Genomic DNA, 17162 nt, shown 5'->3' with positions numbered 1-17162 from the left:
GCATCTTCTGAATTTTGAGCCATGAAAATATATTATTAATCAAGAAGTTAAATTTTAATAAATTTAAATGAAGACTCTTTAAAACACGATGAAAGAGAATATCGCAACCAACACCCACGTGCTGAAGACTTGGTGTTGCTGAACCTGAACGTTTGCCGTGGACGTGGCCGAACTCTCCTGTCTCCCCTCCAATCCCACTTTCTCCCTGGCCTGCCAGAGGTAATTATGTTCTTGAGTTGACATTTCTTATTCCTTAGGCATATTTATACTACAAACACACACATATATATTGTACTGTCAGATACTGTACTTTAACAGGCAATTTTAAAAAATTAAGTCAGTGGCCTCCCCCCAACACAAGGTCCACTCTGGGCAGCCCCGTCCCATGTCCTTCTCAGCCTCGTGCCTGGCTCCGGGAGCAGGACCAGAGCTCAGCAGTGGATGGGGCGGGGGAGGGAACGAGTGTTTACTACGCTTGCTCGATAGCAAAAACACGAAAACAACAACACAACATGTATATAAATTGTGGGTCCGGACAATATCTGGCAGTTAAAATAAGTGAACTGAAATTATATTGTCTAAACGAGAATAAATCTTAAAAATACTAAGGGGGCAAGAAAATTACAGAATAATACTAACATTTGTATACTATAAAGCTATAATAACATGGTTTATGGATATCTATATATGTGTATATATGTGTGTGTGTGTGTGCACGTACGTATATACACACACAGACACACACAGATTTGGCAACGGACTGTGTTTGTGTGTGTGTTGAACGTGGCAAGTAGTTTAAAATATCTGTGGCTGAACAAATAACTAAGAACAGTTGAGACAATTTTGTAAAAGATGCTCAGTGATAAAACTATCAGATATCTGTTGGAGACTGGAATTGGAACTTCAAGGAATTTACAAATTAGTTTGGATATAGCTAACGTCTGTTTTGCTTTGTATCCATAAACATAATGTTTTTTTATTTAGGTCTTTGCTATCTTTTAATAAAGTTTTACCATTTTCTCTACATTTCTGTTAGATTTATTCCTCAATGTCATATACTTTTATTTCTATTGTAAATTATAATTTTTGAAAAGTTATATTTTTGAATTTTTTGTCACTGACATATGGGAAGCAATTTCTCTGTATACTGATCTAGCATTAAGCAATATTGCTTGTCTTTTATTTAGTTTAATAATTTGCCTATAGATGCTTTAAGACTTTTATATCTAAATAGCCATTTTATCAGTGGATAGTGATAATTGTGGTCCTTCTGTTCCAATTACTTTATTATTACAATTTATTACCTTATTGGACTGCATAACACCTCTAATCAATATTGAATGCAAGTGGTGATAACTGGAAATATTTACCTAATTCATAATTTTAAAAGGGAATACAGTTTTCTTGCAGTGATTTATAAAGTGGACAGAAAATCAGCAAGGATACATACAGAATGCCTGAACAACACAATCAACTCTTAGTCTAATTAACAGTTATAGAACACTCATGCCAACAACAGTGGAGCACGTTCTGTTTAAAGCACCTGGAACATCCTCAAAAATAAGCCATATTCTGGGCAATACAACAAATCTTAATACATTTAAAAGAATTAAAATAATTGAAAGTATGTTTCCCGACCATATGAAATTAAACCAGAAATTAATGACTGCAAGATTTCTGGAAAATATTCAACTGTTTGAAAAGTAGAGAACAAACTTCTTAATAACTCATGGGTCAAAGAGAAGTTGTCAAGGAAAATTAGAAAACATTTTGATCTGAATGGTAATGAAAACACAACATACCAAAATTTGTGGAGCCCTGCTGAAACCGTGCTTAGAGAAAATGTTACAGCAGTGCGCTTTCATTAGAAAAGAGAAAGGTCTCCAGTGAATTAAAGAACAGAAATTAATAACACTGAAAACAGAAAAACGAGACAGAAAATCAGTGAGACTGAAAGTTGGCTAATTGAAAAGATTGAAGCAATTGATAAACCTCTGGCTGGGTCGCCAAAATAATAAGAGTAACAAAATAATGCACAAATGACCAATACCAGGACAAAAAGGGGTATCACTGCAAACCCCGGACACACCGAAAAGCCATTAGGGGCAACCATGTACTCGTAAATTCGGAAACTTAGATGAGGTGGAAGCCAGTCAGCTGGACCAGGTAAATTATGCTCATTATGTCATCAGGATACATGCCTCGTAGAAGATGTAAATTCTGCCATTTGTTACCTCACTGTTCAGGTATTCACTCTACAGTGGCATGGAAAACTTGAGACAGGACAGAGTTAAAAATGAATATAAATTATGGGAAAATCGAGGATTCTGTATTCCAAAAAAACAAGTTCCCGGAGAAGACAACCGCCCAATCACATCTTCTCGCGCCCTCCCTGGCCTGAGGGGCGGGGCGGGGAGGGGAGGGTGAATCCTCCATGTCGTCTGAGTGTCGCTGGCCAGGGCGCTGGCCCCTGCCGCTGCCACACCTGCAGTTCCCCCAGCTCTGTCCAGGCCTTAGACGCCTGGTAAACGGCGAGGCCCATGCGGCCACCGCTCAGCCTGCACTGCTCAGCCGGACCCGGCACTGAGGTCTGAGCAGGCTCAGCCTCGACTTACCGTTTTTCAGGCAACTCATTCGGTCTGCGGTTCCCAGCGTGCTCTGTAGAAAAAAAAAAATGAAGAGGCACGTTTCAGCAGAGGTGCATAACATGGAACATGATTAAGGTTTTGCTTTATATTAATTAGTTTTTTTCCCCTCTAAATTAGACTTTCTTTGATTTGGACGGAAAGTGCAATTTGGAAATTAAACAGTGATTTAATCGATTCTCCTGAGAGTTAAGTCAGCATTATTTATCTAGAGTTACAGGTGGAGGAAGTGAGATGCAGACTGCATGTAAGGGCATTTTGGAAATCTAGTAATGACTCGCAGTAAGTCCTGCATCAGGACATCATTCCAGCATGAATTCTCAGAGCATCGGTAGTTCATGGGCCAGTGACACATGAACTTAAGAAAAACCCAACTCAATACAAGTAGCATGAAATTAGGGCACAGATGTTTTCAAAAACATGTCCAAGTGCACAGTACACAAATTCATAACAGGAGAACGCTAATTAAATGCAAGGCTTTGACTGCTAGGACTGCCTCTGATTGCAAGCTGTCAGGTATTTCCTGGCTGAACATTTGCATAACTGTTCTTAACTTCCCCTAATGAAACTTGGAAATAAAGAATCATATTGTGAGAATGAAAAGGCAAAGCCTTCAAAACCATCACCTTGCGATTCAATCCATCTGGTCGTCAATGTCAGGAGTGAGACAATGAGGCGAGTGTGACAACCGGGAAGCAGAACAGGGGCCCGTGTGGCCGCCAGAGAGGCACGCCTCCTGCTCGGGTGGCGGGCAGGTCTGTCTGAGGCGCCAAAGGGCTCCCAGGGGGGCACAGACAACCGTCTAGGGAAACCTCTGTGGTCGTACGCAAAATACTGTATCTGGGCGAGAAACTTAACTTCCAGGAAACGCTTCGAGGGCTCGCGTGCGTGTGGGAACCTCAGCGGCGCTGTGGGGGTGGCCGAGGCCGGGCGGAGGTGAGTGTGGGGGGCTGGGCGGGACCGGGGCGCAGACAGCAGTGCAGCCCCTGCCCTCACTGGCACTAACTGGAAGTGCCTCGGGCACATCCGGTGACTCCTCTAAGCAGCACAGCCATCGCAGTCCTGTCTGTGACTTGCCCTTGTCCGTCACACTGTGTTGTTTCCAGGCCCTCCGGCCATCGTGCGGCTGCCAAGGCTGGTGTGCCTGGGTCACAAGATGCTGTCTCCTGCTTGGTGAACCCAAAGTACCAGAGACACCACCTCCCCAGGACCCTCCTGACCCTCAGCTGGGATAATCCTGAGACGCGGTTCTCTACGGCCTCCCAGAGATCCCCCATGGGGTTCAGCCCCCCCAGCCCGCCATGGTGGCTGGCTTCATAATGCCATCACTCATCCCAAGGTCACTTCCCACCACCCTACTGGTCTTCTCTGCACTCCCCAGAAACCACGTGGTCTTGCCCCTCGTCTCAGGGGCTCGCTTGTGGACGGAGACCAGCCAAGCCCCAGGCAGCGGTCACTCTTTTGCAGCCACATGTCCTGGCCGCCCTCCTGGAGGAGGGAATTAGCTGCGGGAGCTTCCAGGGTTAGGTGGAAGCGGCAGGGTGGCCGCTAAGTTCCCAGGAGAAGCTGCCGAGGTGGGTGTCATCCTCGGAGGTGGCTCGGTTGTCAGCCAGCGGGGCCCAGCCCCCTCCTGCGCCCTAACTTGGGGGCGCGCCCCTTCCAGCCTCGGCTTCCTAGGGTGGGTCTTCCTGGGGCTGCCCCGACTCGCGTCCGCGGACGCCGCGTCTGAGGTCCCCGGGCTGTGAGCAGAGCGGTGGTGGCCCAGCCCTCAGAAGACTTTCCGGGAGCCGGCTTCTGATGTGTGGCCTCGTCCTTTCAGCGCGGCGCCCGGGCTCCTCGTGCAGAGCAAGCCAAGCCCGCCTGCTCCCTCGGGTGCGGCGACCTCAGCCCCCGAAGGCAAACGCTGGCCCGTGGAAAGAGCGCTGCGACCGGACACGGAACGTCTGGGTTCATGTTCCAGTTCCAGCCGTGCGACCTTCTGCAAATCGGCCAACCTCTCTCACCTGGGTTTTCTCATCAGTAAAATGGGCAGAATTAACAAAATCATACCTGTCTCACAGGGTAGTGATGCCCGTTAAGAGAGGTGGATGGTGATAATAGTACCTTTAAATGCAAATTAACCCTACTGAGATAGTATTTCTCATCTATCAGGCTCGCAGAGATAAAAATGTCTGATAATACACTGAGCTGGTAAAAATGGGGAAACATATTGCCACTTTCCTGAAGGGATATTTGGCAAAACCTTTCAAAATTACAAAGTCACACATCCTTTAACCTGGCAATTCTCCTCCCCAGAATGTGCTCAGAGATACAGATTCATGTGCAAATGACTACACACACACACACACACACACACACACACACATCCATGGAGGATGTGAATATTAATCACAGCATTGTTTACAATAGAAAAATGCTTGAAACAACCAAATAACCATCAAAAGAAGATGGTTTAAGAGAGTCGGTTCAGTGACCCAGTGGAATTCCACGGAATTGTAAAGAAGAGCAAACCACCCCAAAGATTCTGATAGAGTCGCCTTGGGAATATATTGATAAATGAAAAAAGCCAGTTGCACAACAGTATATAGTTTGCAATAATTTGTGTAAAAACAGTTTCACATATGTGCAAATGACACTTCTAGAAGGACATACGAAACATTGACATGGAGCCCCTGGTAGGGGAATCACGTAGCTAGGGGCAGAGAGTTGAGGGGCTTGTCTTCTTCCACGTACCTATATATACCTTTTGAATCTCACGCCTTCTAGCAATATTGCCTACCCAAATATTGTTCATAAAAATCTAGATGTGTGTACAACATTTGGTATTATTAGCTCTGGTTATCAATGTAAGTAAACACGGATAGTAGAGTTTGCGAAGAAAAATCCTGCAGCATAAAATCCTGGACGACTTGTGCAGACGGCTGCCTGGCACCAGGGAGAACCTGGCCCCACGCCCCTGTGATACCACAATGCGCTGAGGCCCTGAGACTCTCCTCAGTCTCAGCCCACTGCGACCTGAACACCGAAGCGGCTTGACACCATCACCAGGGTGTTCTATTATAAAATTTTTGAATACAGAAAAGTTGAAATAACTTTACAATGAACACCTATATGGATTCAGCAATTAAAACTTCTCTACTTATACACCTGTCCATCTCTCCTTCGCTCTTTTCAACCACCAATCCATCTTATGTTTATGCATTTCAAAGTTGAAGCCGTCAGACACTTCTCAAAAATCTTCAGCATGCATATCATTAACTAAAATTTCATATTTGCTTATTGATTTTTCTTTTGAGTTAAACTGATATAAATAAAATGCATGAATATTCTGTGTATCACTCGAACCTCAAACCTCTATCAACACAATGCTCCACCCTCTATTCGGAAAGCACCCTTGTGCCCCAGTGACTCTCTATCCCCGCTCCCTCGAAGTCTGGCTCCTTGTCCAGTCCTTCTCGAAACAGACCCCTACAGGATGCAGTCTTTCACGAGTGTGCTGCTAACATCCGCCCACAGCGTGGCGTGTACCGTAGTCCACAACATTTACGGCTGAGTGTAGGAGCTGACGACAGGTCTGCTGATTGGCACTGAAGCTATTTCCAGTTCGGGGCTATTGTACACGAAGCTGCCAGAACAGTCTTGTGCAAGCCTTTCGTGAACAAATATTTTCACTTCTCTTTGATAAAACCTAGGCGTAGAATTCAGGAAATGTGAAGTTTTATAAGAACCCAAAGGGTGTGCACTATGTTACACACCCAACAACAATATCCGAGAGTTCTGTGCGGCATTGCTAGGCTCCTGCTGTCGTTTAATGTTAACCAAACAGTGGCATCTCATTGATGCTAAATTCATGATTGGTTCTAGCAGCTGTTTTATGAAGTTCTTAGACTTTTCGATGTGAATAGTGATGCCACATGAAGATAGAGACTATTTTGCTTGTTCCTTTCTGCACTTCTTGTCTTTTGTTTTTCTTCATTATCACTTTCCCAACTGTCTTCTGGAGCGTGGCCCCTGCTATCAGGGGAAGGTGATGCTCAGCGCGCCAGTGTGACACCTGCACTCAGCATGTGTTTGCAGTTTGGTGGGGGTGGACTGTGCAAGATTCTAGCTAAAATTAGTTTCAGAACATCTACAAATAATACTGTATGCTCTGCAGAGCATTATCTGCTAGGAATAATTAAGTACTGGCTATATTTTTAAATAATAAGACACTCAAATTTCAGAAGTAGGGTTCATGTTTTCATTTCATCTCTAAGGCAATTAGAGAATTCTTTACTTTGATCAACTTATTCTCATTTTAAGTATGCACCTAAAATATAATAATAGTTACCATTTAGTGAGTGTCTTATGTGTCTCATTACTAAACCTAGCAATGGGCTGGTGAAGCAGACATTGTTCCTAATTTAAAAGTGAGGAAACAGGTTCAGAAGAATTAACTGACTTCTCTGAGGCTCAACAACTATGTCAATACAGAATACACTGTTTCAAAGCAACCCTGCCAACGGCTTCAGATTCAAGTCAATTTTCTAGGACAGCAGGAAATTCAGAGGTGGGCCGTCCAGGGCTCATGCAGCTGCTCGGTGATACCATCAAATATTTGGGCTCCATCTATTTTTAACAATAAAATTTAAAAATTAGCTTCAAACCTTTGTCATTGTCATTAAAATATAGCTGCTGAAATGCCAGCATTGAATCCACGTTACAGGCAGAAAGAGGAAAGGGAGAAAGGCAAAGGACAAGGACATGTCTGCACGAAGCTTTGCCTTTTCATAATAAAAACTCTGAGTGAATGAGGAAGAGAGGAGAACTTCCTTGCGTGGTAAAGGCCATCTACAAGGCCCACCGCAACAGCGAAAGACTGAATGTTTTCTTCTCAATATCTGAAAAAGACAAGGCCGTTTGTTCTCGCCACTTCTATTCGGTGTTGTAGTGGAGGTTCCAGCTAGGCCAGTTAGCCAAGAAAAAAGCATTAAAAGCCATCGGGTTGGAAAGCAAGAATTAAAACTCTCTATTTGCAGATGACATGATCTTGTTAATAGAAAATCCCTCTATGGCCATGCCGCCCTGAACATGCCCGATCCCGTCTGATCTCGGAAGCTAAGCAGGGTCGGGCACGGTTAGTACTTGGATGAGAGACCATCTAGGAAGACCAGGGAAGGAAGGAAGGAAGGAAGGAAGGAAGGAAGGAAGGAAGGAAGGAAGGGAGGGAAAATCCTAAGGAATCTACTAAAAATCCATCAGAATAAACAAATTCAGAAAAGTGGCAAGATACAAGACATACTTATAAAAATCAGTTGCATTTCTACATACTTGCAATGAATGACCTGAAAATGAAATTAAGAAAACTTGTATTTACAATAACATAAAAAGAATAAAATATGTAATAAAAAATTTAATAAGGGTACATGTAAAATTTATATGATAAAGTCTACAAATTGTTGAAAGAAACTACAGAAGATCTATATAAAAGGAAAAACACCTCATGGGTATAAATTAGAATACTCAATACTGTTAAGATGGCAATACTCCCCAACTTTATCTACAGATTCAGTGCAATTATCAAAAACCGCTTTTCTTGAAGAAACTGACAGGCCTTCCTAAAATTCATACAGAAATTTAAGAGACCCAGAAAAGCCAAAACTATCTTTAAAAAGAAGAACAAATTTGGAGGACTCACAGTTCCTGATTTTAAAACTTACTACAAAGCTACAGTCACAGGGTATGGCCTAAGGGCAGACACACAGACCACTGTAATAGAACTGCGAGTCCAGAAATATCCTCTTACATTTACGGTTGATTTGTTTTCAACAAGGATGGCAAGAATATTCAATGGAGAAAAGAAAATTTTCTTAAACAAATGGTGCTGGGATGAATGGACGTCTACATGCAAAAGAATGAAGCTGAACCCTTTTCCCACACCATGCACAAAAATTAACTCACAATGGGTCGTGACATCAAGGTAAGGTTAGAGCTATAAAACTCTTACAAGACATATATGAGTAAATCTTCTCGAACTTGGGTTAGGCAAAAGTGCAAGTAACCAAAAGCAAAAGTAAAAAAAAAAAAAAAAAAAAAAAACAAAGTAGCCTTTATAAAAATTAAAACCCAGTGCTGCAAATGATATCAAGAAAGTGAAAGGACAACCCGCAGTATGAAAGAAAATATTTATAAACTGTTATATCTGATGAGCAATTTGTAGCCACAATATATAAAGAACTTGTAAAACTCAATAATAAAAAGATAATCCAATTAAAAATGAATAAAAGGTCTCAATAGGCGTTTTTCCACAGAAGATATACAAATGGTTGATAAGCGCACAAAAGCGCCCGGTATCATTAGTGATGACAAATCAAAAGCTCAGTCGCATCACTCCGCTCCCCCAGAACGGCCATGATCAGACAGACAGACGGCGGCGCAGGCCGGTGCGCAGGGGCCAGAACCCCACGCACGGCAGCAGGAGCGCGGACCGGCAAGGCTGCCCGGACGAGTTCTGCAGTCCTCTGAAACGTGAAACGTGGAGGGCCCACAGGACCACACAATGGCACTCCCAGGTCCGCACCCAAAGAATTAACATCCTATGTTCAAACAAAACCCCATATGCGAATGTCCACAGGAGCATTTACTCACAGTAGCCAAAAAGTGGACACAATCCGAATGCCCATCGACCGATGAATGGATAAAATATTATATAGCCATCTAATGGGAGATTATTCAGCCATAAAATGGAATGAACTACTGATTTATGCTATTACATGCACGAGACTTTAATAAATTATGCTGCTTGAAAGAAACAAGACACCAAAAACCACATTATGTGATTATATTTATATGAAATGTCCAGAATAGGCAAACAGACTACCAGTCTAGGACTGGCGGCGAGGGGGTGGACTGCCCATGGATATGGGGTTTCTTTCTGGCTGACGAAAATGTTCTAAAATTACGTTGCAGTGATGGTCGCGCAACTCCAAACACACTAAAAATCACTGGATGGTGCTCTTCAGATGGGTGAACTGCATGACACATGAATTATATCTCGGTAAAGCTGTTAAATACTAAGATAGTATTGTCTGAGAATAGTAACATGATAAAGTTAACTTATATATATTCCCATTATTAGGGGCAAATTATTAGGGGTAAATCTGCATCCAACATTCCATGTTTCAAAAACACTGGAAACCAGACATTTTGAGCATGAGAGAAGACTGGTAAACACAAGCATGTTCCACAGCTCTGGGCATTGACTGGCTTCGACTACGACATCTACAGAAATTCATTGAAAGAAGCATATTTAAAATAATAACACTGACTTACATTTTTTTTCGCCTAGCTTTTTATGATTGTAAATCCGTTTGATAACTTTTACTCTGACACACTGATCCTTCTACACACACACGCATAATCGAGTCTAACTCCAAAGTGTTTCTCTGGGCTATTATCATTATATTAGAGTCAAAAACTTCACAGTGTCTTCGCCCCAGGAGAATGTGCTCTTCCTACAGATACAGAGCTGTTATCAGACGCCTGCTGCTATGTCTTCGAATTCCCAAAACTATGACAGCATGACTTGTATTTTATTTTCACCTCTCTGCTTGGAGTAGATGCAAAATGGAAGGAACTGAAAACGCGGTCCATGGAAAGCAGCCCGGCGGGATGCCTCGGCGGGCACACCGCTACCTGTGCAGGTTCATTCTTAAAACTCTCTTGGAAATGGCCGGTTTGGGGGTGGGGTGGGCGGTAAGTAAAGGACGACATGACATCATAACAGAGATTGCTGTGAAACAGTGGCCAGAAGCCAGCAGCATGAAGTATCCGACTGGAGACAGACGTTTCTGTCCCTTAGCAGATGCTGTGTCAGTGGAAGACCTTGATTGTCTTCTTATCGCGAAGACTGCGGCGTGTGTGGACAGAATCGGCCGGCAGGCACCCCGGGCTCTCCTTGGGGAGGGTTCTGGACCTCCCGCAGGAACACATCCCAGAGATGCACAATTTGGGTCACACTTTACAAAGCTATTGGGTCGTACTTTTTTCTAGGTTACAGAGATGAATCAAAATTTTTTAAACCTCGAGGAGCAAATAAGTGGCATAGAGAGTGACCCCACGATCATCTTTAGAAGAGATAGGCAATTCTTGCTATTAGAGAAAACGTGTTTGTGATGACCGCACCCTAAAGCGAACCCCTATTCTCTCAGGCTCTGCCAACCTACATGAGTGCAGAGCTGCCCCAAAAGTGCCCGGGCTCGTGGTCCCTGTTTGTCACCAGCTGATTCCAGCGAAACACCACATGGCTAGCTCGACGGTGGTGGGCACTAGCCCCCTAGGCCGAGGCGCTGCAGACAGAACAAGCCGGGGAAGCTGGGACGGGGAGCAGGTGGGATCTGAAACTGCCTGAGCGCGTGGCCCGTCCCTCACGGGGACACACGCATGCACGTGCTCCTTGTGGACCCCTCGTTCCCCGGTGGCCCATCACTCTCCCCCTCGCTCCTGGTCAGTGCAGGACCGCTGTCCTCCCGTCCAATCTCTGCCTTTCACGACAGCACCCCACCCACGGTTGCCCGGCACACTGCGCCTGTGTGTTACACGAAAGGCGTGAAAGGCAAGCAGTCTAATGAAACCCCATTGTCACAGCGCCCTGGAAAGGTAGTTGTTCCTAAACTCTGTGACTCCGGAAGCCCTCTCCTTCCTTAGTCTCCTCCCAGCTGCGGGTTCCTTTGACGCATGGCGTTCTGTGCTCCGAACGGGCCCTGGGAGGAGATTCTGTTGGGGGAGGCAGGGATGGAGAGGCAGCTCCTTGCTGCCTTCGGTTCTCGAGTGGGCTTTCTTTTTTCCTAAGCACTGAAGATTACGAGATGATCCTGGCCCGCCGCTCGGTCTCCAAGTCAGCGCTTCACATCTGAGATTTTTATGACGGCATCGCCTTACCTTACCAGCCGGGGAGTTCTGCGTAACCACCCACCGCCACCATGAGTGCAGTGACGGAGCCACCGTTTATCGATTTCTCAAGTCTGTGTGGTGACCGGCAGCTCTGAGGGCTGGATGCCCACGCACCTCTGGCCAGCCGCCAGTCCGGCTAGCGGTGGCCAGGCGAGCCGGGTCGCTGTGCTCCGCGCGCTCTCACCCTCCGCCAGGCCGGCCCCACCTGTTCGCAGGGCAGCCGGGCACGGCTGTCGGGGAGGGGGCACACACACGCAGGACCTCCGCACATCTCACCTGAAAACGCCAAATCAGTTCCGCTGCACGTCCACTGCTCGAAGCAAGAGATGATTCTAGCCCAGGGTCAAGGGGTAGAGAGAGAAGCTCTTGACAGCACAAGCCGCAGTGTCGCACAGCAACAGGACACGGGTACAGGGGACGCGACAAAGCGGCCGTCGCGAGGGGTGAGGGGATGCCACTCAACTTCCAGGGCCCCTGCTTGTTCTGAGGTTCGTTTTTTGGTTTTGTTTTGTTTTGTTTGAAGGGCTTCCATTTCCAAATATTTAGAATCAGAGCAAGTTAATCACTGTCACCTTAGGGTCTGTGTGGCTCACGGAAGCGCAGGAGTGCGTCTTCGTTAAGTTCAGACTGTTGAGAGCAGGAGACGGAATGGCAGCCACCGTCGACATCTCGTGAGAGCCTGGAGGTCAGGGACGCTCCCTGTGCCCCTGATCCCCTCTCCAGGTGCCTCTTCCAACGACATTACGTAAACACGAGATTCATCACTTCCATTTATGATAAATGCTTTATCACTAGACTCTAACGACTGGATCGCGGAATACTACTGTCTATGCCAGATTCACTCAACTACCGTTGTATCATTTTATTTCACATTAAGCTCTGTTTGTAGATACTCAGTCTTCAAAATCTGGTACCCTTGTAGCCTGATTGTCCTTTCCCACTTAGAGTAAATACCGGCTGCAGAGCAGATGCAACATCTCGGGTGCGCAAACCCGCATCGAGCACCTGGTCAGGGTCGATGAAGCCTCCCAGTTAGGGTCGCCAGATTTAGGAAATTAAACCCACAGCCAAATGTTACATGGGACACACTTACGCTAACGCACTGTGCATTGTTTATCTGAAGTTCAAGTTTACCTGGGCGTCATGCTGTGTATCTGGCCCCCCCCCCTCCCCCGTGAGTGGGGACGGCCAGAGGGAAGCAAAGGGCGGGCACGGGGAAAGCTGCACCTGAGGAAGACAGTGGCGAATTTACTGTGGCAATAAGAGGGACCGACGCAAATTGTGTTATAATGACAATACAGTCAGAGGAGAGAGCATTCTGAAAAAAATAATTCCGTTTCATGGATTAGACATTAGAAAAAGAGATCTGGCGGTAGATTTGATTCTGTTACCAAGTTTTCATGTGACTCGGAAAAACTTTTCCCCAGACATGAGGACGTGGCGACGCACAGCCATCACGGTGAGTACGCGGACCCAGACGAACCCCACGCCGGAGCTCCTGCTTGCACACGCAGGGCACTGCGCCGTCACTCGGACTCCGCGTCCGTTTCCTCCCCACCCCGCGACACCTGCTGCTTCTGCTCCCCCCGCAAAGATCCTGTGCAAGTTATTTTGCAAGCACCAATTTCCACGATCAACCCTGAGGTCGCTACAGCTCAGACGAGAGCCCGCTGTCATGTCTGGGCTGCGTCCATCGGCCCACGCCCCCTCCCTCCAAGGTGAGTCCCCATTCGCCGCACACGGAAGCACCCTCGCCCGGCACCCTTCCACACGTCCATTCACCTCGCAAACATCATTCCACGCCAGCCACGCGCTGGTCGTGCAGGTCGGTGGGTTACCCAGCCCCCTCTCGTCCTTCCCCACGTCCACGTCCGGCAGGAGAGGTCAAAGGCAAACCATCTCCCACAGAGCTGCCGTTGCTATGACCACGCACAGGCACTCACGCACATGTGTGGGTAGGGACGATGACGTTCCTCTACCCGCCTCAGTTCTCGACTGAGACCCCTGCAATGAAAGACAGATGGACAGAGACAGAGAAAAGCGAACAGGAGTTTGTTAACGTGTCTACCTAAAGCATACGTGGGAGGTTCCCAGGAAAAATGAGTAACTCCCTGAGGCGGCTTAGAATTCAGGCTTTAGTATCATCCTGACGGGGAAGGGGGAGGGGAGGTGTAGGCCTCTAAGGGGACAGACAGGATAACTAGGAAGTATGATGGTATGTGACAGAGTGTGTCTGATGCGGTGTTGATTTCTAGTCCCCTCCCCTGTGATCCGTCTGTCTTCCCTGGCTCATGAAAGTCCCCGGGAGGGCACCTATGACAACTGAGTTCCTTTCGGGGGATCCGTCCTCGGGCAGAGGAGGGGAGTCCAGAGAAAGCTCTCCCTGCGTCTGCTGTTCTCCAAGTGCCCACGGCTCAAAACAACCAATACGCCAAAGCGGCATCGTTCCGAGGGGCTGGTCCTGAACCGCAGCCGCATCTCGAGGCGGCACATTCTGTCGCCCTTCACGTGCTACCTCAGCAGCATGTCTGGCTTTCTTACTTGACTGGATTTAGAACCTGCTTTTATTAGCGTCATGGTTCATTGCTATTTAAGTTCAGTCCAAAAGGAAAAAAGTGCTCTTTTGAAGATAAAAATAAAAGCTCCCAATTTGGCAATGAGGTAACAGAGTTCAAAGACGTCACCTTGATTCTGTTTTAAAAAGTAAAGGAGGCAGCAAAAATATGATGATTCCTTTATTTCTGGCATGCTACTCACACACAGTCAGCTTTGAAAATTTTCCAGTATGCATTTTTAAGAGAAAATCACAATAAATAGGCCTCGAGTGAAAAGTAAACCTTAAGTTTTCAGGAGGAAATATCCATGAAAGAAACCACTCAGCTATCCATGTCATTAATAAGAGCTCTGTTGGCATGAAAAGTATACATATGATGTTATTTATCTCAGAGCAACTTCCTGGAATAGGAACTAGCAAAGGTTATACAGATGAATATGACCCTAATTAACTGGAATCATACTCTAAAATTCAGTCAAAGAGAAGTATAGCTAGATATATAGTGTTTTTCTGTTCATGAAGGAGAAATAAGGTCCCAAATAGATATTCGCTAATATTAAATGTTGGAGTCAGGTACTGTTTCAGGAGCTTTATATATATTAACTCATTTTATTCTCCCGACGACCTTGTGACCTAGAACTATGATAGGTGAGGAAGATGGAGCGCAGACCCCACAGCTAGATGCGGCAGGGCCAGGAAGGAGGTCTCCATGGTTCAGATCAAGATGCAAATGTGGGCTCTACACTCGCTCTGTGTCTTAAATTAAGTCACAGATGGGGACTCCAATGGTGACTTATATTTGACCTCCTCCCGTAAACAGTAATTAGCAATGCTGGGAAAAAGACTGGAAACAGCTACGGGAAGGCAGCAATGAGCAAAGGAAGCGAGCTGACAGTGGACAGGCGCCGTCAGGGCGGGACCACGTCTGCGAGACGCACTGCGGACAGTTCGCGGTCTGCGCAGCCTCTGACAGAGCGCAAGCAGCAAGATCCAGTCACATTTCCAGGAGGTGGAAATCGAGGGGGCAAATCCTGGAATAGAACAAAGCTGTAGAAAGGGGAGCCCAGAATCCTTGGCTGCACCTGAACTGCCGCGTATGGGGTGAGTCAGAGAAGTTACTCTGAATGGCTGAGCTGGCTGCGTAGAGATTTCAGCACAACCCGTACCGAGGAGACTAAGTTTGGGTTTGTATCCAACTCTGTTAGAGGGACATGGAAAACACACCTTCCTTGTCATTGGACATGTTTTCAGAGTAAAGATCCCATCTCAGGAGTAGCTGTGCCTATCCTGACATTAAAGGCAAGAAAAGAAGAGATCTACTCTAACCAAACCTAAAGGTAAGAGTCTACACAGAATAAAGGGTTTCTATGAGTCTGTCACTGAGATAGAGTCATGCTGGGCTGCAAAATAAGTCTCAGTAAACCTGAAGGGACTGGAAGCCAGCATCGGATTAGAATCAATAACATACGATAACCAGCATATCTTTAAGGGTTTGGCAATCGAGCGATACCATTCAAAAAACTCCACAGGTCAAAGAAAATTGCAAGGGAAATTTAACGAACACGCTGCACAAGCACTATGCTTAAGAAAGCTGATATAGGTACAGTAATACCAAACACTGTAGGAGCCAAGACATCGAGGGGCCTTTAATGATGATGACAGGTTGGCTTTGTTAAAAAGAAACAAGAGTCTGATGTGCCTATGTGTTTAATTATAGCCACACAGCAGAAGTTAGCAGAACTAAAGGGAGAAAGAGACAATCACGACTGGATAGTTTGAAATGATTAAAAATGAAAGTATAATATGTCAAAATTTGTGGGATACAATTAAAGCAGTGCCTGAAATGAAAATTATAGCATTAAATGCCCACCTTTAAAAATACAGGTAAAAATCTAATGATTTAAGTTTTATTTCGAGAAGATTTTAAAAAAATAGATGAAACTCAAGGGTAGTGGGAGAAAGGAAACAATTAAAAGTTGGAGCAGAATCAATGAAACAGAAAATGGGACTAACAAAAAAATGAAACGTTTAAGCTAAAAGTTGGTTTTTGAAAAGAATGAAAGAAGGGACAGGACCATGGCCCTCCAGGTCTTAAGAGGATAACAAAGGACATAATGAAAAACTTCATGCCAGTCAGTTCGACATTTTAAATGAATTGAACATCATCATCACCTGGGATTTATCTAAAGGATGCAAGGTAAATTCAACATTTAAAAATTAATGTAATTAGGCGTATTAATATGCCAAATATGAGAATGAAGGAAAAGCATAGCATCATGTCAACAGATACAGAAAAAGCATTTGGAAAACAATTAATTCTCAAAGAGATAATGAAATGCTTCAGCAAGTGGGAATAATAGGACTTCCTCACTTTTGTAAGAGCCTCTGTGAGAATCTACAGCACTATGGTGAAGGCGAGGAATAAAATTCCCTCTACTCTTCTGAGTTCTGAGTTCTTGTGATGCTAGATAGACATCAAGAGAAAAACAAACAGAAGTTTACTAACACGAATACCTCATGTACACAGGGAAGATACCCAGGAAAAAATGAGCAACTCTCCAAGGTGGCTCAGAATTTAGACTCGAATACCATCTGAATAGGTATTTGAGAGATGTGGGCCTGTCAGGGGAAATAAGTGATTTTTAGGAAAGATGAAGGGGTCCTAAGAAGAATAAGTGGAGAGAGATGAAATCGGTGACAAAGTGTGTCTGGCATGCTGTTGCAGGGACTCCCGAGGGGAGTGTCTGTGACAACCGAGTTCCTTTCGCAGGATCGCAGGCAGCTAGGGGCAGTCAGGGAAAGCCTCTCTCCTCATTTGCTGTTTTCAGGTGCCTACGGCTCAAAATAATCAATATACCAAGATGACGTATTTTGGAATGGCATATTTTGCTACCAGTCGATGGTGAGCTATGGAAGGCTCTCTTCCATAGATCAGGAAAGGGCAAGCATGTTGAATCCTACCATTTGTGTTCAATATCATAAAGGAGGGCATAGTGCTACAAGGCAAGGGAAATAAAAGAAAGGCATTAAGA

General features: G+C 45.3%; 1 pseudogene; it reads left to right on the top strand.

The window, feature by feature from the left end:
• The first annotated feature begins 7691 nt into the window (after positions 1-7691).
• Positions 7692-7810, top strand: LOC118613478 (annotated as a pseudogene).
• The last annotated feature ends 9352 nt before the right edge of the window (positions 7811-17162 follow it).

The sequence above is a fragment of the Rousettus aegyptiacus genome, unplaced genomic scaffold (assembly GCF_014176215.1).
Source record: "Rousettus aegyptiacus isolate mRouAeg1 unplaced genomic scaffold, mRouAeg1.p scaffold_m13_p_18, whole genome shotgun sequence".
NCBI classification, from domain to species: Eukaryota; Metazoa; Chordata; class Mammalia; order Chiroptera; family Pteropodidae; genus Rousettus; species Rousettus aegyptiacus.
This window is presented reverse-complemented; position numbering and strand designations above follow the sequence as displayed.